Below are 26,593 nucleotides of genomic sequence, written 5' to 3' on the forward strand. Positions count from 1 at the left end.
GCCCTCTAAGCTGGACTGTCAGCCTCATGGGACAGGGGCAGGCCTCTCCCACCTCTGTGAACCCAGAATATCAAAAACTGGGTGACTGTACCCTGCTGAATGTAATGTCACAGACACTCATTTCCTGTCTGTAAATTCCTCCAATGAGGAAGAACTCTGCCCTCAAGCCATGGCTCTGACCTGAGGGAAGCCACTTACCTCATCTCTGCCTCTCTTTCCTCATTTGTAAAATAGGGCTATTACTGGTACTTGCTTTGACTATCCCAGTAGGCTATGGTAAGGCTCAAAAGGGACAAAATACTAGGAAATGCTCAGTAAACTAGAAAGACCCAGGGCTTCTATTTATAGTCTTAGCCAAAAGCCAAAGACAGCAAAGGGCTATCTGAGAAAAGATGACAAGGCAGGCAGGCTTCTGGTCCTAAGAACCTGCAACCTAAGCCCATGGTTCACAGGGTTTACTTGTTTATTGCCCTAGATGCTTTCGGGTTAACCCAAGAGCCCACTAAGATTAAAGATACCCTAGAGTCTCCTTCAAAAACAGCTCCTGGCTTAGGGAGGCAGCAGCAGCAGGTGGGACCAGCCACGAAGGAACCGGAGCACCCTGTTCCCTAGGCAACCTCTAGGTCTGAGCCCTCCCCAGCCCATGACACCTGCTGAGAATGCCACAGTCCTGCTAGAGATGCGAGCTTATCCTACACTCTATGAGCTCTCCTCTGTAGAGGGGCAAGAGGGGCCTGACTCAGTCAGGCTTGGCTCCCAGGTGCTGGATAGGTGAAGTCAGACTCAAGTTTACATGTAATTTTTAGAGCAAATTATTTCCTAAACCATGGCTCCTCTGTCCATTAGTTAGGAAAGGGAACTGAGAAGATAAAACCAACATAAATCCTTTTCTTGCCTTGGACTAATCGAGAAAGGGGATGGTGGCAGTAGTGGTGAGAGTCTAGAACAAGAGAGTTTACTCCTTTGATTAATCATCTTCACCAACCCCATGCTGCCATGTGATGGGTGAGGACAAAGAACAGTTCTAGAAGCATGAACACAATTTAACCAGCTAATTATACTTCAGGGTATAATGATAATAAGTTCTAACACTTTGAAGTCCAAAGTTCCCCAGAGAAGTATGGTAAGAGAAGTGACTAACCAGGCCAAAGTTACCCAGGCCTTCCCTTACCTCTCTTCCCTTCAATGCCTCCCCTTCAGACTCCCACTCACCCAGAAGTGGCCAGACTACAGCATCAAAAGATACCTAAACATGTATCAGATCTCAATGCCTCCTACTCCACCTGCCCCCAAAAAGATAAAATTAAATTACTTAAGAGATGGCTTCTGCTTTCTCCCCCTATGGCTCCATGGATCCTTCCAATCCTACTAACCTCTCTATCCTGCCCTCTCCTTCGAGCCACTAACACTCTCGGCACTTCAATAGCCACAAATTCTTCTATTGGACTTCAAGATCTTTGCCCACAAGAATGTTACCGTATCCATTTTCTTTTAATCTCTAGCTCCTAGTCCAAACAGCACAAACATCAAACTTTTGTTAAAATTTCACCCCCTCCAAATCATATGAATTACCCTCAGCTTTCCTCTTATGCCAGCTAAGCCACTGTAGAGCCTCAGAGGTCCTTCTGAATCGCTTTGATATGCCTTGTGCCTTTGTCTTGCTTCCCTAGAATTGTTCACCAGACCCTCGGGGTATCACACTGCCCCCACCCCCACATTGTTCCCAAAGCTTCAGACAATGGGAACACCAGCATACACACTACCCTATCCTGAAGCCTTCTCTTCAACAATCTCCAGTGTTCCTCTTCTAGAACCCAACAGCAGAATGACTGTAGCAGGGACCTGTCCTGCCTTAGGTCCCAGCTCCATTGCTAAATAGTGGATTGGCCTCAGGCAAGTCAGCCAGTCTTCCTGGTGCTCAGCGCTGAACTTGGATGATCCCCAAAGGCCCTTTCAGTTCTAAGAAATCTGGAATGTCTTCTGGGGGAATAGGAGGACCCAAAAGTATTTCCTCTAAAAACGTAAGTCAACAAAAGTTCTGACGGGAAGAAGTGGTAAATCTAACCTCACTGTTCTGCCTGAGTGGCCCTTTCTCCTACATCTTCCGAGACTGATGCCCAGCATCTACCACCCTTCCCCTGCACTGCAGCAAACACAGAACAATCCACTTCCCCATTTAGAGCTTAATCCATCCATCAGCACATTTGTATGGGCCATCCCATCATACACAGTGTTCCTAAAGGGCCTTCCAAAAATAACAAACATCTAACAAAAAAACCTGGTCTCCACACAGGATCACTGCAGAGCTACAGGGGCCCAGAGAGAAAGAGAAAAAGATGCAAGAGAGAAGGGCAGAGAGAACAAAAGACAGGACAGAAAAATGAGAGAGGAGGTAGAGCCCCTGTAAGCTGGAACTCCGTCTGCCATAAATTCCGGAACTGAAGGCAGGAAACCACTTTTCTAGTCCCAGCTTCACCAATGACTGATGGGCATGGGCTTACCTTGAGCAAACCCTCACTTCCCATGCCTCTGCTTCCTCATTGGTTAAATGAGAAACACTTCAACTAAATATCTCTTGGGGAGCCTGGGATTGTGAAAAGATTCTGGCAGATATCATTAACTGGTACTCCAAGGCTGTAGTCCCCAAGCTCCGGGCCAAGGACAGGTACCAGTCCTGGCCTGTTAGGAACCAGGTTGCACAGCAGGAGGTGAGTGGTGGGCAAGGGAGCAGCCCATCCCTTACATCACTGCCTGAGCTCCGTCTCCTGTCAGATCAGCAGCATTAGATTCTCATAGGAGTTCGAACCCTACTATAAACTGCACGTGCGAGGGATCTAGGTGTGCACTCCTTATGAGAATCTAATGCCTGATGATCTGAGGTGGTGATGCTAGTGCTGGGGAGCAGCTGCAAATACAGACTATCATTAGCAGAGAGGTTTGACTGCATGATAAATGTAACGCACTTGAATCATCCTGAAATCCTCCCCTCCCCACAGTCCATGGAAAAATTATCTTCCATGAAACCAGGCCCTGGCACCAAAAATGTTGGGGACCGCTGCTCGAGGGCAAGTTATTTTCAGTTTCTGTCTATAATCTGGATGAATAATACTCACCTCACTGGGTTGCTGTGAGGTGGAAATAAGATAAACCTTAGAGACTAGGACAGTGTCTGAAACCGTAGGCACTCAAATTTGTGCTGGGTAAGGCCCCTTCCTACTGTGACAGGCTGTTACTGAGTCCCACTAGACTCCCACAGGGCACCATTTCAGCTGGTTTGGAAACATATCCTGAAACTAGGCAAAATACAATGTTAGTCTAGACAAAAGAACAGCCAACAGGTTAAACAAGTGAACCTCCCAGGTGCTGTCCCAACAAATTCTAAAAATATTTTTAATTTTTTAATTTTTTAATTTTTTTTTTTTTTTTTTTTTGAGACAGAGTCTCACTTTGTTGCCTAGGCTAGAGTGAGTGCCATGGCGTCAGCCTAGCTCACAGCAACCTCAAACTCCTGGGCTCAAGCGATCCTTCTGTCTCAGCCTCCCAAGTAGCTGGGACTACAGGCATGAGCCACCATGCCCGGCTAATTTTTTCTATATATATTAGTTGGCCAATTAGTTTCTTTCTATTTATAGTAGAGACGGGGTCTCGCTCTTGCTCAGGCTGGTTTCGAACTCCCGACCTCGAGCAATCCGCCCGCCTCGGCCTCCCAGAGAGCTAGGATTACAGGTGTGAGCCACCGCGCCCGGCCTCTAAAAATATTTTTTAAGGTACCTATTTAATATTGCCCCCTCCCCAAATTAAATAACTATGTTTGTGACTATACTAAAATAATGTTAGTGTCTGGGGGACCTAGGGAACACACACATACACACTTTTACCTCATTAAATAGGGGGTATTAGCCCCACTTTACAGAAAAATGGAATCCAAGAGGCCTAGAAGTCTTTCCTCCCCCTGCTTCCCTACTGAAAAGGGCTCTATGCTCTTTGTTTTCAAAACTTAGTTCCTTTAGCTTCGGGAAAACTTCTCCTGACTTCAGCCCACAGGCACAGAGGCTCCTCTAAGGCCCCAGCATCACTGCCTGGATCCTGAAAAGGACAGCCAACCATACCCCTCCACAAAGCCCATTTTGCAGGCTGCATTTACCACAGGCAACTAATTCCCGCACAGACCACCAATTCTCTGTGCCCAAAAGTGCTCAACAAATACTGTTGAATGAAAGGGGAAAAAAGATAAACTCAGAAGACATAATTTGTGTAGAAAATACAAATCTGCAAAGTAGCAGCAGATATAAAACAGGAGGGGACAAGGTATATAATCCCGAAGTTTCGGCCAGGTAGATGATTGGCAAAAGTGGCTGTAACTGGTTCCAAGATCCCAGAGATATATCTCATGTGTCATCACATCCCTCTGCTTGGTTCCCATCAGAGCTAAGTGGGGCGAGCTTCTGTACCCTCTCGGCAAATAGAGTCCAGGAAGCCGATTTGCTAAATCTGACTTCTTAGGGCTCTGTGTTTCCAGTGACTATACTGCAATTCAGCAAATATTTACTGGCTGTCTTCTGTGCAAGGCCTGGGTGATCACAGAGATGAAATGGGGCACAGTTCTTACTCTCAAGGAATTCACAATCTACGTGAGAGGAATTATATGTTTATCCACATAACACTGTCAAATTGTTACTAGGGCCCAAAAGAAGGTTTTTTTAAAAAATGCTATGAGAACACAGAGGAGACAGGAACAAAGACTTCTGACAGGAGTAGGGGAGAAGTAAAAGAGAAAGCTTTGAACTGAACCTTGAACTCATGCACCCATTTAGTGAGCTACCAGGACAGTGTTTTGCATGCATAGTGCTGCTTACAAAGAAAGATAAAGCAATGGGAGAACAATTCACCAAAAGGACAAGGACGGGGTGGTAGGGAGGTGACTGATAATCTCATGATTTTGTCTGCCTAGAACCACTAAATACTGCTATCTGGTAACAGCAAACAAATATTTGTCTGTACACCTTTATTCAAGGGGATGTTTAGGAGCTAAACTTTGGTATTCACAGTACTCAAAGTTGTGCAGGAAACACCTCCTCCAGGTCAAAAATAGCAAACCCAAGAGAACTGGCTGGTGCAGTCATGTTTACTTTTTACCATCTCCGTGGAAAAGGCCCCCAAGTGGGATGGTATAAACAGGTCTGTGTCACTTCCTGGTTCTCAGGCCTTCTGCTACATTCCCAGTCAGTCTGGGAAGACTGCCTATTTAAAAATAAACTTTAAAAATTCACCCAAAACCCCAGCCCTAAACCACCCTTCCCTCTGTTTCATTCAATTTCACTGAAATTAAAAGGAGAGAGCACGAAATGAAACAAAAATGACCACAGAGAATGAATCCTCAGGTCAAAACAAAAAATATGTGCTCAACTGAGCTCAATCAAGGGCAAGAAACTTGGATTCTCCTTGTGTCTTCATCTTTAAGTGGAAAAAGTAACCTTGAGCGAGCGAGCTGCTTCATCCCTCCACACAACAGCTACTGCAACGTACTCTTAATTCCCATGCAGATATCCAGATGTTCTGGACTTCAGTTCCCTTATCCATAAAATGGCACTAATAATACCTATCTCACAGGGCTATTTTAAGTGTTATATGTGGAAATGTGTATTAAGCACTTAGCATACGTCTGGCACTTAGTAAGTCATTAAAAATGGTAGTTACTGTTATAGTCATGGCTATTTACCATTACTATTATCATTATCTGAAAACGTACAGCTGAACTAAATGATCTCTACTTGAAGAGCTTCTCTGGCTCCAAAGCCTGATTCTTTAAGTCACTTTCTCCTTTTTTCTTTCTTTCTTTTTTGTTTTTTAGCGGGCTGGACAGCAAGAAAAGGGAGAGAAATTTGGCAAAGCACACATCGTCAGCCTTTACGTCAGAAACACTTATGATACAATTAGGAAATCCTTCAGTGAGTGAAATGGGGCATATTACTATCCTATTTCTTACATTAAACCCTTAGCACAGTGGCAAGTTCACCCACAAAACACTGCCTGCACTCCCATGAGCACTGAGAACAACACCTGCCCCCCTCCACCACCAGCACAATTTGACTTCACTGACCCTCATCTTTAACTGTATAGGCAAATTTCCCAGCAGCTCTTTAGAGCACCCTAAAAGATAGCACAAGTGGCCCATCTATCCATTTCTAATAATGACTAATTCTTCCACAAAGTATTTCTGTTTAAAAAGAATCTTCCTGGTCAGGTGTGATGGCTCTCTCCTGTAACCCTAGCAATTTGGGAGGCTGAGGTGGAGGATCACTTGAGACCAGGAGTTTGACATCAGCCTGAGCAACATAGTGAGACCCTGTCTCTACAAACAAATTTGCTAGAAAAATTAGCAAATTCGATAAAATGTATTTTTCCAGAATGGAAGAATATTCCTTGGGCAGATGATAAGAATAACTCAAGAAGTCAGAGTTACTCAGTTCTTAGCTAAGCAATCCAGCCCAGGACAGCAAAATCTCTTCCTCATTAAGCACCCTGGGCTGTCACCCCATTCAGAGTCCGGCCTGGGGCTCTATACATCTTGGAGGGCTCATTAATGTGGTAATTCATTAGTCCATGCATGTTGATCTGGTCTCCCCACTAAACTGTAAACTCCCTAGAAGGCTGAGGCCCCATTTGTTTTATGCTTCCTTTGTAACCCTGAGACCTACGCACATTCAAAATGCAAGAGGTGGCCAAGAGGGTCTCTCCTCCCCAAAATACTCTGCCTGAACCAGTAGTTCTCAACTGGGAGCAAGACTTGGCAATGTCTGGAGGCATTTTTGGTTGTCACAACTTGGGGGGGGGTGGGATGCTACCAATATCTAAGGGGTAGGGCCAGGGATATCAATAAACACTTGAGATATATATATTTATATAGAATAGATTATAAATTATATTATAAAATTATATGTTATATATAATATGTTAAGCATAATATATAATAGAATATATATTATTATAATAGAATATAAATATATGTTTCTAAATATGTTTAGAAATATATAGTCTTTATCTTATTTTCTGGCATACTCCTAAAATCCTTAGAATCTCCAAAGTGCTGTCTTTTTTATATGCTAATGTTGACAAATAACTTCTGGATGGGGCTGGTTGATGGAAAAACCAAGGCAAGATTAGAAGGTTGAGACTTTCAGCTCCACCTCCCCCAACTTTAAGGGAGGGGAGAAGGGGTGGAAGATCGAGTTGATCATCAATGGTTTAATCAATCATGCCTAGGCCTCCATAAAAACCCAAAAGGACTAGGTTTGGAGGGCTCCTGGATAGCTGAACACACGGGTGTTCCTTGAGGGCAGCACACCGGGGAGGGCATGGAAGCTCTATACCTCTTCCCCTATACTCACCCTATGCATCTCTTCATCTGAATCCTCTGTGATATCTCTTATAATAAACTAGTAAACGTATGTAAATGTTTCCCTGAGTTCTGTGAGCCACTGTAGCAAATTAATCAAACCCAAAGAGGGGGTTGTGGGAACCCCAACTTGAAGCCAGTGGGTCAGAAGTTCTGGAGGCCTAGACTCACAGCTGGTAGGAAGGAGGGGCCAGTCTTGGGGACTGATCCCTCAACCTGTTGGACCTGACACTATCTCCTTTGGGCAGAAAATGCCAGAACTGGATTGGAGGACACATAGCTGGTGTCTGCTGCAGAAGTGAACTCTTGTTTGTGAGAGAGAAACCCCCACGTTTGGTCACAGAAGTCTTCCTCTGTGTTGATGACTGTTGTGGTGTGACAGCAGAGGAAAAAAACACAGTTTGAGTTCTTCCACAAACAACATCCTGCATGCACAGGACAACCCCCCACAACAAAGAATCATTTCGCCCAAAATGTCAATAGTGCTGCAGTTGAGAACCCTGACCTGAGTGAATACATGTTGCGCTCTAGACGTCAGTAGATCTACCTTAGTTGTACAAGTGGTACAAAAGTCCCCTACACCACTGGAAAGCCTTTTGTCCGGCCCCCATGTCTGCAAACCAACATGTAGATCCTCTCATGCTGTCCAACTCAGGCTCACAGTCCCTCAGAGGAGCTCAGGGACAAAGGCATCTGGCTTTTACCCCAGCTCTGGGGCTGGCTCTGATTCTGGACATGTCACAAAACTTTTCTGGGCCATTTCCTCCTTGGGAAAAGAGAGGGGTTGGAAAAGACGTTCTTCCAGCTCTAAAATTCTATTTTAAATGCTAGGTGTGGTCTTATCTATTTACAGTGAACCAAAAAGAAAGGGCAAGGAGTATGCAAACCACCTTCTCAAGGACAATGGCTCTTACACTGTGGAAACCCCACTGGACCAAAGGCAGCTCAGAAAAGCCAGGAGCTCAGGTAAGAGGGGCCTGGGAAAAAGCTCTGTGGACAGGGGCTGAGAGGCCTGCCCAGGCCCTCAGGTTTGAAATATGAAAGTCCTGACCAGCTTCCCCCCTGCCTTCCCCAGGCCAATCTTTTTTTTTTTTCTTATACAGGACAATTTTTCCATGGAGGGCCAATCTTTTTAATGAAGTTTTAAAAGACACACACACACACACACACACACACACACACCAGTTCAGAACCTCCAAGCCCAGAGTCACCAAGAGTGATGGAGGTAAGTTACCTTCTTCTCTCCTATGTCTACACAAGGTCAGTCAGAAAGAGGCAAGGCTTGAAGCACAAGCTAAATAAAAGCTCTTTCCAGTGAGTGATTCAGCCCACCCCTGCTGTATAAAGATTCTCTAAGAGGAGAGAGGGGAAACTGGGTGGTAAGCTCAAAGGTACAAACTCTGATGTGAACAGACTCATCATTTGCATCTGAAAGGAGAACAACAGGGTCCAAAGTTTCATTTCTAAAGATTCTTTTCTTTTTTTGCTGCTGCTGTCTTACATTACATAAAGATTCTTGGGGGCATGGGCAAAGGGCAAAGCACACACACAGAGAAAACAAAAATGCAGCAAGGCTTCTCCTAGCAGAGTGGAGGGGGCAGCAGCTGGAACAAAACCAAGACCTGCGTAACAGCACTGGGACAGAAGACAGGATGTGGGAACAGGGGGCCTGACTCTGCCATGTAGTCAGTACACTGAAGGAGATTAGGTTGCTGCTCACCCCACAATCCCTCCCCTGCACAGGTCGCTCACCCCTCTCACCCCACCCGCTGTCACAAGCAGCAGATGGCCCAGCCCCAGGCAGCTGGCAGAAGACACCAGGGCAGGAGATGGGGAGGGGAAGGGCAAAGTCAAGGCCCATCCCTGGTAGAAGCAATACCTAGCAAGAGTGCCCTGGGGAGTAAGGGTAGCAACGTCACCCTTTGCCACAATGACACACACCTCAAATACAGCTCAGCATTGTCCTAGGTTCCTAGCATCTTCACACAGCTTGGAAAGAGAAAGTCTTGGGGGTGGTGAGCATTTGGAAGAGGTGGGCCCAGAACAGTTCTCAGAGTGCACTAGGGCATGTAGGCCTAGGAGAGATCATTTATTCGTTCAACATTTACTGTATATACACCACATTCCAGGCACTGTGCCTGCAACTAGGGATATAGTCTCTGCCATCAGGAAGCTCATGATAAAGCCAGGAAGAACAAGGAAACAGACAGTAATAGAGTAAGTACTAAGCACAGGGTGCTATGGCAGCACAGAGGAGGGGCACCCACACCAGTGTAGGGGCAAGCAGCAGTCTAAGCTGACACCAGGCTTTAGCAAGAGGTGAAAGCAAAAAGAAGCGGGAACAGGGAAGGTGGGGCATTCCAAGGAGAAACACAGAGGCAAAAGCTTGGAGGCACAGGCAAACCAGGAAGTGCATGCTGTTCTGTCTCAGCGTTTGTTAATTCTGGTCACCTACACCAGGAACAGACTATCCTAACACATTACTGCCTAAAGGAACTTTGGGATCAGCTTGTAAAGTCCAATCTACTCATTTTAAGAAGGGGAAACTGAGGCCTATCAAAGGATCATGACCTACCCAGGAACACAGGGCTTGTGAATGGCTGAAATACAACCCGGGTCTCCTAAACTCTTACTAAACAAAGTTCCCTCAAATATCTCCCAGTCAGAATCTGACCACTGACTGAGACCTTCAGGACGGAGTGCCAGCCCCAGGACTGTAGTCCACTGGGCTAGGTCTGTTCAGAGCCCCCAAGCCATGGCTCTCGTCCAGGCCTCTGCTAGGTTAGGAAGTCCAGCAGCATTAGTCCCAGGAACTCCAACGTGGCAGGAACAGCTCAAGAGAAAGCAAGAGCGGCCCAGGAGGCAGAGGGCACACCCAGCAGTACTGGAGATAGGTTGTGTATGTGCGTGTGTTGGCAAAAATGAAGGGTTGTTCTGAGAGCTGAAGGAAATGACCAGCCAATACAGAAATAGGAGGCGAGTATGAGGTACTGCCAAACCAGGCAGACTTAATTAAGACTCTCCCACCCTCTTCCCCAGGAAGCCCACCCCCTCCTCTGGCTGGTCACAGTAACTGACCTGTGAGAAGCAGTCATTTCAGGCAAGCTGAAGGCCTCCTCTTGGCTTAGCCTTAGGAGGTGGGCCGCCAGCCAGGGAGACAAGCCACTGGAGCTCCAGGGCCCAGCTGCCCTCACTGTCACTTCCATCTCTGCCTCCAACAGCACTTGCTCTATCATGGTCCTCCAGCCTTCAGCCTGCCGCCCACTCGGGATCAGAGTGTGTGCAGAGTGGAAGAAAGCACTCATTAGCTTTGAGCATAACCCGTTATAGACTCTAAATAGAAGGCACAGTTATTTAACTGCCAAGGCAGAATTCCTCCTCTTCTTATAACAAAACAAAGATGCACGTCAACACCCAGCTTGCTGGTAAAAACTGTGCAGAAAGACCTACAGGGCACCATAGTTAAAGCCTGGTGACCCTCAGCTCCATGACCTTGAAGTATGGGTGTGATGAAAACATCCTGATGATCAGAAATCTTTCCTGTCCAAAATGTCCTCAGATTCTGCCTCTGACTGTATGCTCAAGTGCAATCACCAAAGGCTTGCCCTGGCCTTCAGGGCCAATGCCAGCCCAGGGCCCCAGACATGGATATTCAGGGCAAGAAAGTGGCCTGCCAGAAAAACTGACTTACTCAGGAGCTGAAAAGCCATGTTTGGTCTAGTACAACAAAGGTGTTATAATGGGAACCCTGTGTCCTAAACTCCTTCACATCTGCCACAAGGAACCTCCGGGTGGAGGTAAGGGTTTGTATGTGTGTGCTATGCACTTATGAAGAGGACAGAGGGGACAACAGACTTCCTTCTCTTCCACCCAAACAACAACCCTTTAGAACTTGCCCTCCTGAAAGGCAAATAAATGTAGTTCTGATTTCCAAACCTCACTGTTTGAGAGAACTTCTTGTTTTCTCTCTCTGCTTTTTAAAACAGATGAATGCTTCCCTAGGGGAAAAAGCAGCTGTAAATATAGAAGAGGGTGGAAAAAGAATCCTGCTTTGAGTTCCAGAGGAACCATTGTACTATTGTAAAAGCCCTTCTCAAAAGAAGCAACACACCCTCTTCCAAACAGAAAACACACAACTTCATCCAAAGTTCTTCTCTACAGTGTGACCTTTGGGCAGATGATTTCTCCACATGCTGCTTCCTCTTCTACTTGACACAAAGGCCTTCACTAAAGTGAGTTAGCAATTTTCTTCCTGGGAGCCTTAGAAAGAACTGGCTCACAATACAATCAGTGCACCTGCTACTGAGTGTCCTCCACCATCATTAACATCATCATCATCATCAATCATCAAAGGATGACACTTTATTACCAAACTGCTACAGACATTTAAACAAATTTAAGCCATTATCTTTTTAGGCAAACTAAGCCCACGTTATTTACTAGTTGAGAATATAATGGGAAGAGGGTATAAATCTGAGATAGGCGGCCTGGCTTCTACATTTATTACTTTCCTAAAGCAACAGCACTTTTCAAAGGTTCAGGGTTCTGGGAAATCACCCACTAGCTTATTAAATCCCTCCATCATAACAGTAGAAGGGCTACCACCCCAAAATCCATATGCCAAAAATAAAAGGTCTTAAAAGGGGTTTTAAAGAAAGTTTGTGAGAAGAAAATTCAAGCTGGTTTTATTTTCATAGAAGTGACAATTACATGCTTTTTCCCTTTGCAACCACACTTCCTACCTAGAATCCCAGTAAATTTAGATGTGTCCCTCAGATTTAAACTGGGTAACAGGGAATTGAGCTGGCTGAAACTGGGCCTAGGCCACAGATGTTACCAACCTATTTCACAATCCTAGGTGGATCTGAGAAATGAAAGGGAGATGGGAGGAAAGTTAACCCTCTGCACTCGGATGTTGAGTGTGACTTGACATGGTTAGCAAAAATTGTAGAGATTAAAATTACTCTTTGAATGTATCAATAATTTGAAATATAAAAAAATCCAAGTAAATAAGTTTGTATGAAAAGAAACTCCAGTTTTTCATTCTACTGCCACGCTTTGTAAAATCTGGGGTATTAAAAAATTAAATCCTGAGTAGAATAAAGGAATCGAGAAAAAAGCGAGTGCAAAGGGTTAACATGATGTTTAAAGCTCCACCAAAGTCAGAAGTGGAGGATGCTGCTTTTAATTTCATGTAAGATTCTATTATTCAAAGAAAAAATGCAAAGTAAGCCTCTAAGCCACATCAGTGACAGGCAAAGAAAGAAAATGTATTTGCAGAATACATTCAAATCCCCAAACTTCCCAGAGGAATCAATATAAATGCCAGCAATACAAATAAATCCTCAGTCGGACAAGTCTGCTCACTATTGCCCCTAAGTGTCCATTCCCTGTGGCCAGGTACCTTTCACACCCTTCTGAGGTGATTCACCATAGAACCTGGATCAAACAGCGGCATCTGGCCTCACCACCATTCCCTAAGAACCCTGTCAACTCCTACGATGAGCACATTTTCCACATAAACCTGGATTTCAAGAGAATCTCAAGATGGGATGAACTTTTGAGGGACAAGTCTGACCCTTCCTGCTCTTTCCATTTCCTCTCAGGTCTTGGTTCCCAGAGTCCTAAAGGACTGTCCCCAGCGTCCAGAACCTGTTTTGTACAAGGTGACCCAAAATCCTACTCGGAACCATACTCCCAAAGCACTGTCAGATCACCTTTTACCTCCAATGGTCCACCTTCACCCATGTATCATCATTTCCTGACAGTCTATATACAGCTTACAAAATGCACAGATATGGTCCCCAGTCCACCAGACGCTTTCAGTGGAGTTGGGGAGGCTGCACACCAGGCAGCAAAAAATCAAGACACACAATGAGGCAGGCATATGGATTTCAGTATTCTATATGGATGCAATAAAATGCTAAATAGTGAGGTATGAGTAATTAGAAAATAAGGAAGAATAAGCAGCAGCTATTTGTGGGTTATGGACTAATAAAGAGAAAAATAGGGAAAAAAAGAGAAATGGATCTGAACCAAGATAATCAAAGAAGTTCTTAAAAAGAAAAGAAGGGAGATCTGATCTAAAGCCTTGAGGGCTGAATAAGTATGGAGACAGAGAGAATATTTAAAAGGGAAAGAGGGAACATTCCTTCTGGAGCAGGAATGCTGAAGTAAGCAAGCTAGATGGGGGGAGGCGGGGGAGAGAAGCCAAGGATCAGGGAAGAACAGAAAATAAATTCCATTCTGAAATGCTTCAGGGCAAGGGACAGTTCTTACTGGTGTTCCTAGTATCTCTGCCACAGGGCAGACTCTGGTTATTTCACAAAGCATTTAGTATGCATACATTAAGTAAGGCCTTTCTAAGGTCATTATTCAAACCAACCTTAAGGCCAGTTAGCACAGCTATGAAAAACAGGCAGAAAAATTCAGCCTTGATGAGTAGGTAGTGGGGAGTCAACAAATGTTCTTGAGCAGGAAACCTGACCTAATCCAATTCAACAAGCACTCACTAATGGCCTCCTGTACAAGAGGAGAATCCTTGGCCCTCAAGGAGCACCCCACCATAGGAAGGGATGGCAGTACTACCTCCCATACACACAAGGCTTTGCTCTCTCTTACCTAGTCTCACCGGAGCACGGCCAGGCGTGGTGGCCCATGACTGTAATCCTAGCATTCTGGGAGGCGAGGCAGGCGGACAGCCCAAGGTCAGGAGTTCAAAACCAACCTGAGCAAGAGCAAGACCCCTGTCTCTACTAAAAATAGAAAGAAATTAATTAGCCAACTAAAAGTATATAGAAAAAATTAGCCGGGCATGGTGGCACATGCCTGTAGTCCCAGCTACTCGGGAGGCTGAGGCAGTAGGATTGCTTGAGCCCAGGAGTTTGAGGTTGCTGTGAGCTAGGCTGATGCCATGGCACGCTAGCCAGGGCAACAGAGTGAGACTCCGTCTCAAAAAAAAAAAAAAAAAAAGAAAAAAAAAAAGAACTGTGTTCAGGGGAGATGAACTTGGCAAAAGAGACTAAGGCAGGCTAGAAGGCCAGGCAGGATGACAAGGTCTGGCCATGGTGGAGAAGGCAGGAACCTACATTAGAAAGAATTGGCAGGGGCTGGTCACAGACTAGACTGGAGGAGTCAGGAGAGGAGGGGGCGTCTTGGAGGAGAGCAAGAAGACTCAGGTTTCGATTCCCAGATGGTGCTGTTATCTTCAGGCGATGCTTTGGATCAGTGAACACCAAATGCTAAGGTCAGTCAGTTCAGCCATTCTGCCTGTTTCCGGGAATAGGGGGTACACATTCCATCCTTCCCATCTGCCTGAGGCTTTTTTTATGCTGGTTGTGATTTCCTGTAATTCCCCTTTGCAAGTGGGGGGAGCGGTCGATGAGAAGACAAGGAAAGGAGGAGCTGACAATTTCTTTAGCCGGTCACACCATGTTAAATACAGCTCAATAGTCCTGCAGTAAAGTTTTACTGGCAGCTCTTATTCTGGGAAGAAGAGAAAAGGGGAAGGAAGCATTACATTTTAAAAGCCACGAGAGAAGTGTTCTCCTTGCACAATGAGTTTTCCCCTTCTAGGCAGAGCCTCCCCAGCTGCATTTAGTGAAGGAGGAAGGAGACATAGAAGTATCAACCCTAAGAGCCCCAGGAGGACCAGCCTGGCTCCCAGAAATGCAGCCCCTCCCTCTGAAGCCCAACACCCTGCCAGCCACAGGCATCCCTGATCGGCTGGAGACAGAAGTCAGCACAAGAGCAGGGCAAACAGCGGTGCTCTCTGGAACGGCTGCGATTAACCTGTTATTTCCAAATCTTTCTCCTGGGGGAAACAAGTATAACTTGTACTTTCTTAAAACTTTTTTAAAACAAGTAAATTACTGCGGGAAACATTTGAGTTGTACATCTTTACAAAGAAAAAATGCAATTTAGCCTTCTTTCCTAACCATTAAACAAACATATGGAAAAAAAGTGCCCAGACCAAATTGTTGTTGGTTATAACAACTTGGTAAGTATTTTCCTTCCACCTGTGAGAGATTTTTTTTTTTAAGACAGATTCTCACTCCATTGCCCGGGCTAGCGTGCCATAGCATCAGCCTAGCTCACAGCAACCTCAAACTCCTGACCTCAAGCGATCCTCCCGCCTCTACCTCCCAGACTGCAGACTTGAGACATTGCGCCCAGACCACCTATGACAGATTCTGGCTACCCTAGAACAGTCGCACGGTGCCCTTCCAGAGTGGTCATAACTCCACCCCAGTAACATGAAACCTTGGGATAACAATAATAGTATCAGTATTATTAACTGACATTTGTGTGCTTATTCACTGCACACAGATCTAAGCATTTTACATCTAATATCTGATTTGATCCCCACAACAATCTTAAAAGGTAGGTAATTATTATCTCCATGTTTAGGCAAGGAAACCAAAGCACAGAGAGGTTAAATAACCTGTTCAAGGTCACACGGATAGAAAGTGATAAAGACAAGATTTCACACTAAGCAGTCTGACCCCAAAACATGCAACCTTGGTAGAGGTTCAAACGTATTCCGTGTTATATAATGTAATTCATTTTAAATGTTAAAATCATCCTGTATGTATTATGGACCAGGAGTCTTCATTATGAAAAGAAAAAGAAAAGCTGTGAAGATTGTTCCCACTGCTGCTTGGCAGCTATAGACCCTCCTGAGGTGAGGTGGGACCTGATTTTCCCGCTCTACTTCAGACTGTGAACAGAGGAAAGCTAGTTTAACATGGGATAAGAGGGTGCTGATTTTGAAGGTCTAGGGTAGGCCCAGCGATTCTGGAGCATACTCTGAGAGGCACTGCCTTGGGGCATTCTAGGAGACTTCTGAAGCCACTGCAAGACTTGGGACACAGGTCAGTAGATGATTAATTCCTCCAAACTGCTAATGAGACAATCACTTTCAGTCATAGGCCACAGGCACCTCATGTTAAGAAAGTTGTTGACAGAATGGAGTGCAGTGAAACAGGAATTCAGAGACATTAACTCCCAGAGCTCCCTTTACAGACATGCACCTGAGATTGCCTTTTCTACGCTCTGCATGTATCCCTGTCCCCAATCTTCTACATCTGAAATAACCAGGCTAGAACTGCCTCCAAAAATGGGCTCAGTTTCTCTCTAAAATAACTGCCAAAGATAGATGCATTGCACATTAATGCTCAAATTCATATATTCTTAATGAAAACTTTTAAAACTTTTTAATGGAAAAGGGTTGAGAGGGGAAGTTATTATTTTTAAATGTGTGCACTTTAAGAGTCCAAACACGAAGCATGTTGCTTGCTTGTCTTTGTAAATTGAATAAAGATGTCACTTTAAGGTTGTGCCTCTCTGTTTTAGTCAGAGTCAATAAGCATCCATCCGCATATGTGAGCTCACCAATTTTGTCCTTCCTCCTTGGCTTAAATTATCTATTTCAATTGTATTACTAACCAAGAAAGATGGCTCTTAGCTCGGAAACAGTTTCAGTAATTTAATTAAGTTGTGCAGAGATGCTGATGCTTTCCTGGGCACCAGTCTGACCCCTCCTCTGCTCCTTTCTGGGCTCTGAGGGTAACTGCTGGCTGTTGCCTGCCCTTGGAGTGAGACTACCTCTACTCTGACTTCCACAAGATCTTCACAGAAGCCACACGCAGTGTGCGGCCAAGAGTTCAGACTGCCTGGCTCTGCCACTGACCAGCTGCGCCATCCCAAGCAAGTTTTTTAAATCCTCTTTTAACTGTAAAATGGGTACAATATAAGCAACCTACTTCAAAGTTGCTGTGAAGATTAAATAAGCTAACACATATAAAGCAGTGAGAACAGTACCTGGAACACAGAAAACATGTAATACATATTAGCTTTTATTATCAGTCTACCTTGTAATATGAATAAAGTTTTGCATAAATCAAGAGCTTTATACTTCTTGAAATAGTCTCAATTCATTATTACTACATTCAATTCCCACAACCACCATTTATGTTAGTCAAGACTGAAAGCTGATGGACACTTCCTGTTGTAAGGAAAAGGAACTAGCATGACCACAGGAGCTGTTTACTCATCAGTTTCCCTCAGTGGGAGACCTGCCACCCTCATCTTCATATACCACCCCCAACAAACACACACTAGCAGGTGCGCAACAAATCCACGTTAAATGTGACTAACTGTAGGGTTGGTCATGCTGCAAACAGAACAACAGCCTCATGGTGACAATCATCACTGCTGGGCACTCCTGGCCAACTGGAACAGAGACAAGCAGGCTGCCTTTCCCAGTCCTGGCTCCAACTCATCCCCAAGAGGAAAAGGAGGATGCAGGAGAGGGGTCGGCCAGAGGTCACTCAGAGGGATATGGCACAACTGTCCCTGAAAAACCTCTGTGGCAGCATGGAATCAGGATAATGTAACGGGGCATTGCCTGGCCCCACCCGCTAGGCCAAACGGGGATCCATAAAGCCGGTGTTTCAAAGACAGATAATGCGGCCTTTGCTAACTGAAATAGGAGTTGCCTTTCAGTAGAGTACAGGCCAGTCTATAAATACCAGGATTAAAAGGCTTCCTGTGGGGGCCCAACTGCCACTTACCTAAATACAAAGGCTATCTGGTACTCCAGGCCCCTCTGGTCCCTCCCTGGCCCCTCAGGTAAGAGTCCCCAGCATCCAACATTAAGCCCCCTCCAATAGACACCCCAATCTCTCTTTTTTCACTGTGGCTAGTTTTTGCTCACTGTCCTCTCCTTTCCACACCCTTCCCCAGGACCATCCACTCCTATGTGCCCCTCACTGCAGCTCCCACCTGGCCCTACCCTCCGTTCTCCAGGCACTCTGCTCCCTCATCACCTCAACCCCCACCCCAACCTTCTAGTCCAAATATACTTTACCTGCCATGAAGAGACCACAGGCTTTGGGATCACCCCAACTTTGGCTCTAGATCCAACAGTAAATTACAGTGCTTAATGTTTCAGAGCTTGGTTTCCTGATCTATACAGTGAGATAAGCCCATCTAGGTAAAGCACCTAGTACAGTGCCTGGCACAGAGCATGCACTTAATACTTCCAACTTGCTCTACTCCCAAGGAACTTTTCTTATTTTCTGGGCTACTCTGATATAGCCACTCTTTCTAGACATCATACCTGCTAAATACAAATGTCTGAACCCAAAAGAATGACTCAAATGATGAACACTTTGATCACCAACAATATCTCTGTAGTAGGTGCATGGCAATCTTCAAATTATGCTAGAGAGCAAATTATACTACTCACTCCATACCTCCCCACCACAATGACCCATTTGAGAGAAAGTAATCAGAGGGCAGGGGAAGACATGGAGTTAAGAGTCACTTCAGGTCAGAAACAAGGAACAAATAAAGGCTAAGGTAGGAGCAGCACTTCCACATGAGACTAAAACTCCAAAAGGAAGAATCCCATAAACCCACATTTACACGTAAAAAAATTTTAATTAACTCTGACAACAAGAACATCTGCCGGATTTACTAGAAATACCATCTGGTTCATTTCCAATAAGGCCCAGGCACAACTTTACATAGGCCAGGAACTACCTACGGTATGGTCCCCCAAAGGTGGCATGCTAGGTGACAGCTCCAGGCAGTGTGCCACTGCCTCTCTCTCTCCCTGGTGCCCTGAAGTTGCTCCTGCACAAATTCGTGATTAGGCCTGAAATGAACCCGGAGCTTGGTTCTAAGTACTTCCTCTAAAACTTTCAATCATCACCCTTAAAACCAAAATTAATTTAAGCAAGACTATCTTCAAAAAACAGATAAATACTAGAGAAACATAATAAAGGTCCTGAATAACTTGTGTTTTAGAGGGGCTTTCACCAAGGAGGTGGGAGGAGGTTTTCTCCACTAAAGATTCTTATTTTGCAATTAGTTAAAGACCCCGAGGTCTGTAAGAGCCTCCCAGGATCTTCCTGTTGCCAAGTCAACAGGAGTCAAAGCAGACTCCTCAAAAGAAGTGCAGTGACTTGGTTGGTGTTAAGAAAAAGTAAGTACCTCAAAGGTAGGCTGCCTCATAATTTTCAGATCCTAATGGGGAATTATAAAGTGTGAACCCAATACCCACAGCAAGTAGATATTCCAGAGAAAAATGAACTACAGGATTTGCCAGCCACCACTAAATGCAAATTTGGAAAAGAGTATATTTGGAAGACATGTAACTACACAAAACCTATCAAATGTTGCAAGAGTCTGTATAATTATGCACACTCCTTCCAGTCCACTATGCAAACTCAGATTGGTGATACATTTCACATTGCATTGCCTGCATTTTTCACCAGCTGGAACAGGGCAAATGTGGGAAAGTCTGATAAGGAAAGAACAGAAAGGGCAATGGTGAGAAGTTTATTCTAAAAAGCCAAGGTAGGAAGCTGGGGGCTTAATCAGCTCTGGCCCCTGGTCTGAGATTAAGGTGGAGAATCTCTTGCTCTCTGGAAACAGTACTGGGCAGAAATCACTCAGAGTTTTTTCCTCTCGAATTGTGAATATACAGAACAGAAACCCACAGCAAAGTTCAAAACCTATTTGCCACCAAGACTGGCTTCAACTCAACCATTCAGTCCCACAAACAGGCAGATAATTCTGGGAGCAAAGCTATCTTCAGGTCCCAAAGCTATCCTCAAGTCCCCAAACCTGAGTTGTATAATTATTTCATTATATATTACAATGTAATGATAATAGAAATAAGTACACAATAAATGTAATGTACTTGAATCATCCCAAAACTACCCCCACTCCCTGTCCATGGAAAAATTGTCTTCCATGAAAATGGTCCCTGGTGCCAAAAAAGTTGGGGACAGCTACCCTAGAGAAACTGAGCCCGTCCTGGTGTAGGCCTTCCAGGATGAAAGAGGAAGCCAATGAGCAGACTCGGGTGATACGGCTGCCAGAGCGGACTCTACTAGCAGAGACAGGGTCACAGAGAATTTTCCAGACCTGATGGAGTTCAGTGAACTAAGCTCACAACAAGGGTAGTAGTGGTAGGGCGTGTGCCACTTACCAAAACCAGAAGGATGTGAAAAAGAGTTGAGAGACGAAATAAGCCCCTCCCCATGGTCACTCTGGATGTGTTCCATCTACCCTGAAGAGTAGGGAAAGGATGTGGTCCTAAGCTGGCCTCTCCCACTCACTCAACCCCATCAAACACACCAACCCTTAATAACACTTCCGTCTAGACAGGCGATGCTCTGCTAGTTTCACACCTGCAGCCCAGACAATGCTTCCTGCCCACGTACCCGTGAGGCCTCCTCCGTGGTTTGCTGCCACCCACTCTGACAGGGCAAACACTGAATCGTGAAGGAGACCATGCCGGCGACAGCCCCATTTCTGCTGCTAACCCAACAACTGCCCCTAAGACAAATCACCTCCTTCCTACTCTGTGCCTCACTTTCTGTCACATTAAAGTGGGTACCAATCCCATCTCTCTTCAAGCATAGTCATGAGGATAACAGCTGATAACTAATATTTACTGAGCACTAAATAAGTGCCAGATATCAGGTTAGCCACTTGACATATCTCATTTCATTTAATCCTCAAAACCCCCCATATGGCATAGATACTACTTTTAACCCCCATTTTCAGTTGAAGAAGCTGGAACTTAACAAAGTTAAGAGACTTACCCCGAGCCACACGGTCAGATGAAAATTCTTTTTTAAAAAAATAAAATACCCCAGGCTGGGCATGGTAGCTCATGCCACTAATCCTAGCACTCTAGGAGACCAAGATAGGAGGATCACTTGAGCTTAGGAGTTCGAGACCAGCTGGAGCAAGAGTGAGACCCCATCTCTACTAAAAATAAAAAAATTAGCCAGGAATGCTCAAGGCAGGTCCCTGTAGTCCCAGCTACTCGAGAGTTTGAAGTTGCTATGAGCTAGGTTGATGCCATAGCATTCTAATATGGGCAACAGAGCAAGACTCTGTCTCCAAAAAAACAAATAAATAAAGCAGCCCAAATTCAAACACCCTAACAACCATGAAGTCTTTCTTCTTCTTCTTTTTGTTTTTTTATTAAGAGATAGAGTCTTGGCCGGGCGCGGTGGCTCACACCTGTAATCCTAGCACTCTAGGAGGCTGAGACGGGTGGATTGCTCAAGGTCAGGAGTTTGAAACCAGCCTGAGCAAGAGCGAGACCCCATCTCTACTATAAATAAAAAGAAATTAATTGGCCAACTAATATATATAGAAAAAATTAGCCAGGCATGGTGGCACATGCCTGTAGTCCCTGTAACTTGGGAGGCTGAGGCAGCAAGATTGCTTGAGCCCAGGAGTTTGGGGTTGCTGTGAGCTACGCTGATGTCATGGCACTCTAGTCTGGGCAACAAAGCAAGACTCTGTCTCAAAAAAAAAAAAAAAAAAAAAAAAAGAGAGAGAGAGAGAGAGTCTTGCTATGTTGCCCAGATTGGTCTAGAACTCCTGGGCTCAAGCAATCTTTTTGCCTCAGCCTCCCAAGTAGCTGGGACTACAGGCATGAGCCACAGTACCCAGCAGGTGGAAAATCTAACACTACAAAAGCACAGGTCAGTTATTATTTCACACTTCTTCTACAAACTGCCATTTAAATATCTTTTAGTTGTCAGTCACTGTGCCTACTGTTTGTTTTGGAGACAGGGTCTTGCTATGTTGTCCAGGCTGGTCTTGATCCTCCTAGTAACTGGGTGCGTGGTGGCTCCCAGCTTTGTACCTATCATTTTAAATACTTCATTTGATTTTCACGACAATTCTATAAGGGAGTATTTTTAAATGTAACTTTAATATATTATTCAAATTATACAAGCAGTGAAACATTCAAATGACACAAAAGGCAAGTTGAAGAAGTTATTGTGGCTGGGCACAGTGGCTCATGCCTGTAATCCTAGCACTCTGGGAGGCCAAGGCGGGAGGATTACTCAAGGTCAGGAGTTTGAAACCAGCCTGAGCAAGAGCGAGACCCCGTCTCTACTAAAAATAGAAAGAAATTAATTGACCAACTAAAAATGAATATAGAAAAAATTAGCCGGGCATGGTGGCGCATGCCTGTAGTCCCAGCTACTTGGGAGGCTGAGGCAGTAGGATCGCTTGAGCCCAGGAGTTTGAAGTTGCTGTGAGCTAGGCTGATGCCATGGCATTCACTCTAGCCTGGGCAACAGAGTGAGACTCTGTCTCAAAAATAATAATAATAATAATAATAATAATAAAAAGAAGTTACAATTCCCTTTACCTTTCATCACGCAGAATGCCCCACACGAGGTGATCATTAATATTTTGGTAGCTATCCCTTCTAGAGACAGGTGGTGTCAACATCATTTCCACTTTACAAAATATAATACTGAGGATCAAACAGATTAAATTTGCTCAAGGTCATATAGCTGGTAAGTGGCAAAGCTGAGACAGAAAGCAGGGTCACTCTGATTCCAAAGCCCAAGACCTTCCAACTGCCTCCCATTAAGTACCCACTTCTTAAAACAATTGTCTATTTTCATTCATCACAGGAAAGGGGAAACTGCCTGGCCCAAAGCCAGTCTTACTCCTCCGCTATCCCAACCAAATGAGAGAAAAACAAACAAGGCTGTCCAAGCACACCCCTGCCCCAGGAGCATCAGCACTGAATTCCTTCAAATCCAAGCTGTCGTGGGGAAGGCAGAACCTTCATCTCTACCCCTTCATCGCCCACACAGGCTCATCTTCAGCCAAGTCCTGCCCATCTTCATCTTCATGGGCAGGACTATGGGGAAGAGGAGCCTCACCTACAGAACACACTGGGCTCCTAATGTCAGCAGCAAAAGGAAGCTCCTTTGGGAGCCCTCAAAAGATATGAAAGTAGGTATTTAGGGGGGCCCTGAACCCACCATTGCTGCCTAGAGTCAGGACACTCCAGCAGGACAGTTAGAATGAAAATTCCACCAATGCCTGATACAAGGTGAACTTGCACAGTTGCTCAAAATCCCCATCACAGAGTCCTTAGACCCCAAAGAATTCAGAATTTCTGCTCTGGCTTACTCTCATTTGGACCCTCTAATAACCTGTCAACTTCATGGATTTCTAGATACCATGGTTTTGGCCTCCCCTCTCCTCTAAAAAGTAAAAATCAAAACCCCTTGTACTACATGGGAATGCTTTTTCCTTGGTTGTGAAACAAGGGCTGCCCTTTCAAATTAAGTCATGCTTCACTTAACGATGGGGATACTTTCTGAGAAACGCATCATTAGGCAATGTCACGTGAACATCACAGAGTGCACTTATACAAACCTAGCTGGTACAGCCTACTGCACACCTCGGCTATACGGTATAACCTAGGCTACAAACCTGTACAGCATGATACTGTATGTTACTGTACTGAATACTGTAGACACCTGTAACACTATGGTAAGTATGTGTATATCCAAACATACAAAAAGTACAATAAAAATATGGTATTAAAGATAAAAAATAGTACACCTACATAGGGCACCTACCGTGAGTGGAGCCTGCAGGACAAAAGTTGCTCTGGGTGAGTTAGTGAGCAAGTGGTGAGTGAATGTGAAGGCTTAGGACATTAATGTACACTACTGTAGACTTTATAAACACTATACGCTTAGGCTACACTAAAGTTATTTAAAAAATTTTTCTTCCATAATAAATTAGTCTTAGTTACTGTAACATTTTTACATTATAAATGTTTTGATTTTTTAAATTTTGTGACTCTTTTGTAATAACACTTAGCTTAAAACCTACATTGTACAGCTATAAAAATATTTTTTCTTTATATCCTTACTCTACAAGTTTTCTATTTTATTATTATTATTTTTACTTCTTAAACTTTTTTGTTAAACATTAAGACACAAACACACATATTAGCCTAGGCCTACACAGGGTCAGAATGATCAATATCACTGTCTTCACCTCCACATCTTGTCCCACTGGTAGGTCTTCATGGGCAATAAGACACATGGAGCAGTCATCTCCTATGGTAACAATGCCTTCTTCTGGAATACCTCCTGAAGGACCTGCCTGAGGCCATTTTACAGTTAACTTTTTTTCATAAGTAGGAGTACACTCTAACAATAAAAAATATACTAAATACATAAACCAGTAACATGGTCATTTATTATATTATTAAGTACTATGTACTATACATAATTGTATATGCTAGACTTTTATATGACTGGTAGCACAGGTTTGTTTACACCAGCACCACCACAAACACGTGAGTAATGCACTGTGCTACGATGTTACCATGGCCATGACATCACTAGGCGATAGGAATTTTTTAGTCCCATTATAATCTTATGGGACCACCGTCATATATGCAGTTCATCATTAACCGAAATGTCATTATGTGGCACACAACTATAAGTAACACGTTCACCTTTTAGTCCCAACGGCACATAAAAACATGCTGACCTTGAGGGTTCCTGTGCTGAGATGAGGGTGGAGGAACAGAAAAGGGGCTGTTGCTATTATATTGCTGTTAAGCTAAAGTGTATCAAGCCTGCAATCCCAGAAAGTTTCTCATTTCTCAGCATGAACTATCATACCAGTGGTCTGATTTAGCATTTGAGCCTCAGCTGACTCAGCATCCCTATTATACAAGTACAATCTATGCAAAACACGCACTGCTTGCCAAAGGCCTTCTCTTTCTCATGTGTAAAATGGACCTAAAATCTTCCTTACAGTATTATATGAGATATCTTATATAGAAGCACTTTGTAGAATGAGAAAATCTTTATTGCTGTTAACATGGATGTCCAGCCTGCATAGTAAACACAGAGGAAACTTAAAACATCCTCAGGGGGGTTGAAATCTATGAGGAGAAAAGACCACCCAAAACACTGGAAGACAATTCAAAAAATGCATAATTGTTAAGCTATGTGCTGCAAAGAATTCCTGCAGGGAGATAATTACTATGTTGGAAAGAACATCTAATACTTGTTCAATTAATGAATAAACTCAGATGCATTATTTGAAAAATACCTCACCTCGTTGCCTTAACATTACCCTACTAGTGTCTTCACTATTCAGAGAAAGTTATACCAACACAAAAGGCTCTGAAATCCGTTCATTCTGCGGCTCACACATATCTCAAGAAAAGCGTGTCAGCATTTGTACAGAGCAGCCCTTCTTTCAAAGAAGTGCTTTTAGAAAAGCATGCACAGACCTTCAAATGAGATGACCCACACAATTATATAATTCTAGAAGCAATAGAACTGCCCCCCAAAAAGCTCAATTCTGAAGAACAAAGAGAAACAAGTCATTCTGTATTAACTATTTCTTTGCCTGCAACCCAATTCACATTGGATACTAAATAGATTTCTCCAAACTGCAGAGGCAAACGTGTCAGTTGGTTTTAAGGAGTGAATGATGAATGCCTCCTGAGGCTTTTTTAATTTTTTTCTTGGAGACAGAGTTTCACTTTGTTGCTGAGACTAGAGTGCCATGGCATCGGCCTAGCTCACAGCAACCTCAAACTCCTGGGCTCAAGCGATCCTCCTGCCTCAGCCTCCAGAGTAGCTGGGACTACAGGCATGCACCACCATGCCCAGCTAATTTTTTCTATATATTTTTTAGTTGGCCAATTAATTTCTTTCTATTTTTAGTAGAGATGAGGTCTCGTTCTTGCTCAGGCTGGTTTCGAACTCCTGACCTTGAACGATCCACCCGCCTCAGCCTCCCAGAGTGCTAGGATTACAGTCGTGAGCCACTGCGCCTGGCTGCCTCCTGAGGCTTTTAAAAGAACAACAGAATTCTAGAAATAAAGGTCTTCACCCATCATAAGGGGTCCTGTAGTTTGTTTTTGGCTGGCCTTGCTCAGACATTTTGGACACCTCCAATAGCCCTTCTCTTCTTCACCTCCCACTGCCATGGTCTCTGAGCCATCTTCTTGACCTCCCACCAGTCAGGGTGAATTTGGTGAATGCTAACAGCTTTTTATCACCTTGTTTATATTTGATTTTCACTCAAACCAGTCCTCCCTCCAAACGACTCCATTTTTAGAATATTATCAACAATACCATTTTCATTCCTTGTCATCAAGGCTCATGGCCTCAAAGCCACCTTGCCTACACCTGTTATTTTAATCCTCTACACCTAGTCAATCACTTATTAATTACCCATTAATCCAGGAGTGGGTACAAAGAAGTGGAGGAGCTAGTCACTGACCTCAGGGAACTTTTCCATGTCAGCATAGATGGCTACCACAAAGGTAAAACATATTGCAGGGGAGGGGGAGAGCCTAAATTT

The 26,593-nt window shown here is 44.3% G+C and overlaps 1 protein-coding gene and 1 long non-coding RNA gene across 2 annotated transcripts in view; one reads left to right on the forward strand and one right to left on the reverse strand.

The window, feature by feature from the left end:
* Positions 1-26,593, reverse strand: part of SUSD6 (sushi domain containing 6) — an 89,389-nt gene that overhangs the window by 52,922 nt on the left and 9,874 nt on the right. The window lies entirely within an intron of this gene.
* Positions 1,938-11,465, forward strand: LOC105880271 (uncharacterized). The gene is made up of 4 exons (XR_001158105.3): positions 1,938-2,021; positions 8,250-8,362; positions 8,500-8,621; positions 11,383-11,465. It is a non-coding gene; the product is annotated as an uncharacterized LOC105880271 (long non-coding RNA).

This window comes from Microcebus murinus, chromosome 6 (assembly GCF_040939455.1).
Source record: "Microcebus murinus isolate Inina chromosome 6, M.murinus_Inina_mat1.0, whole genome shotgun sequence".
NCBI lineage: Eukaryota > Metazoa > Chordata > Mammalia > Primates > Cheirogaleidae > Microcebus > Microcebus murinus.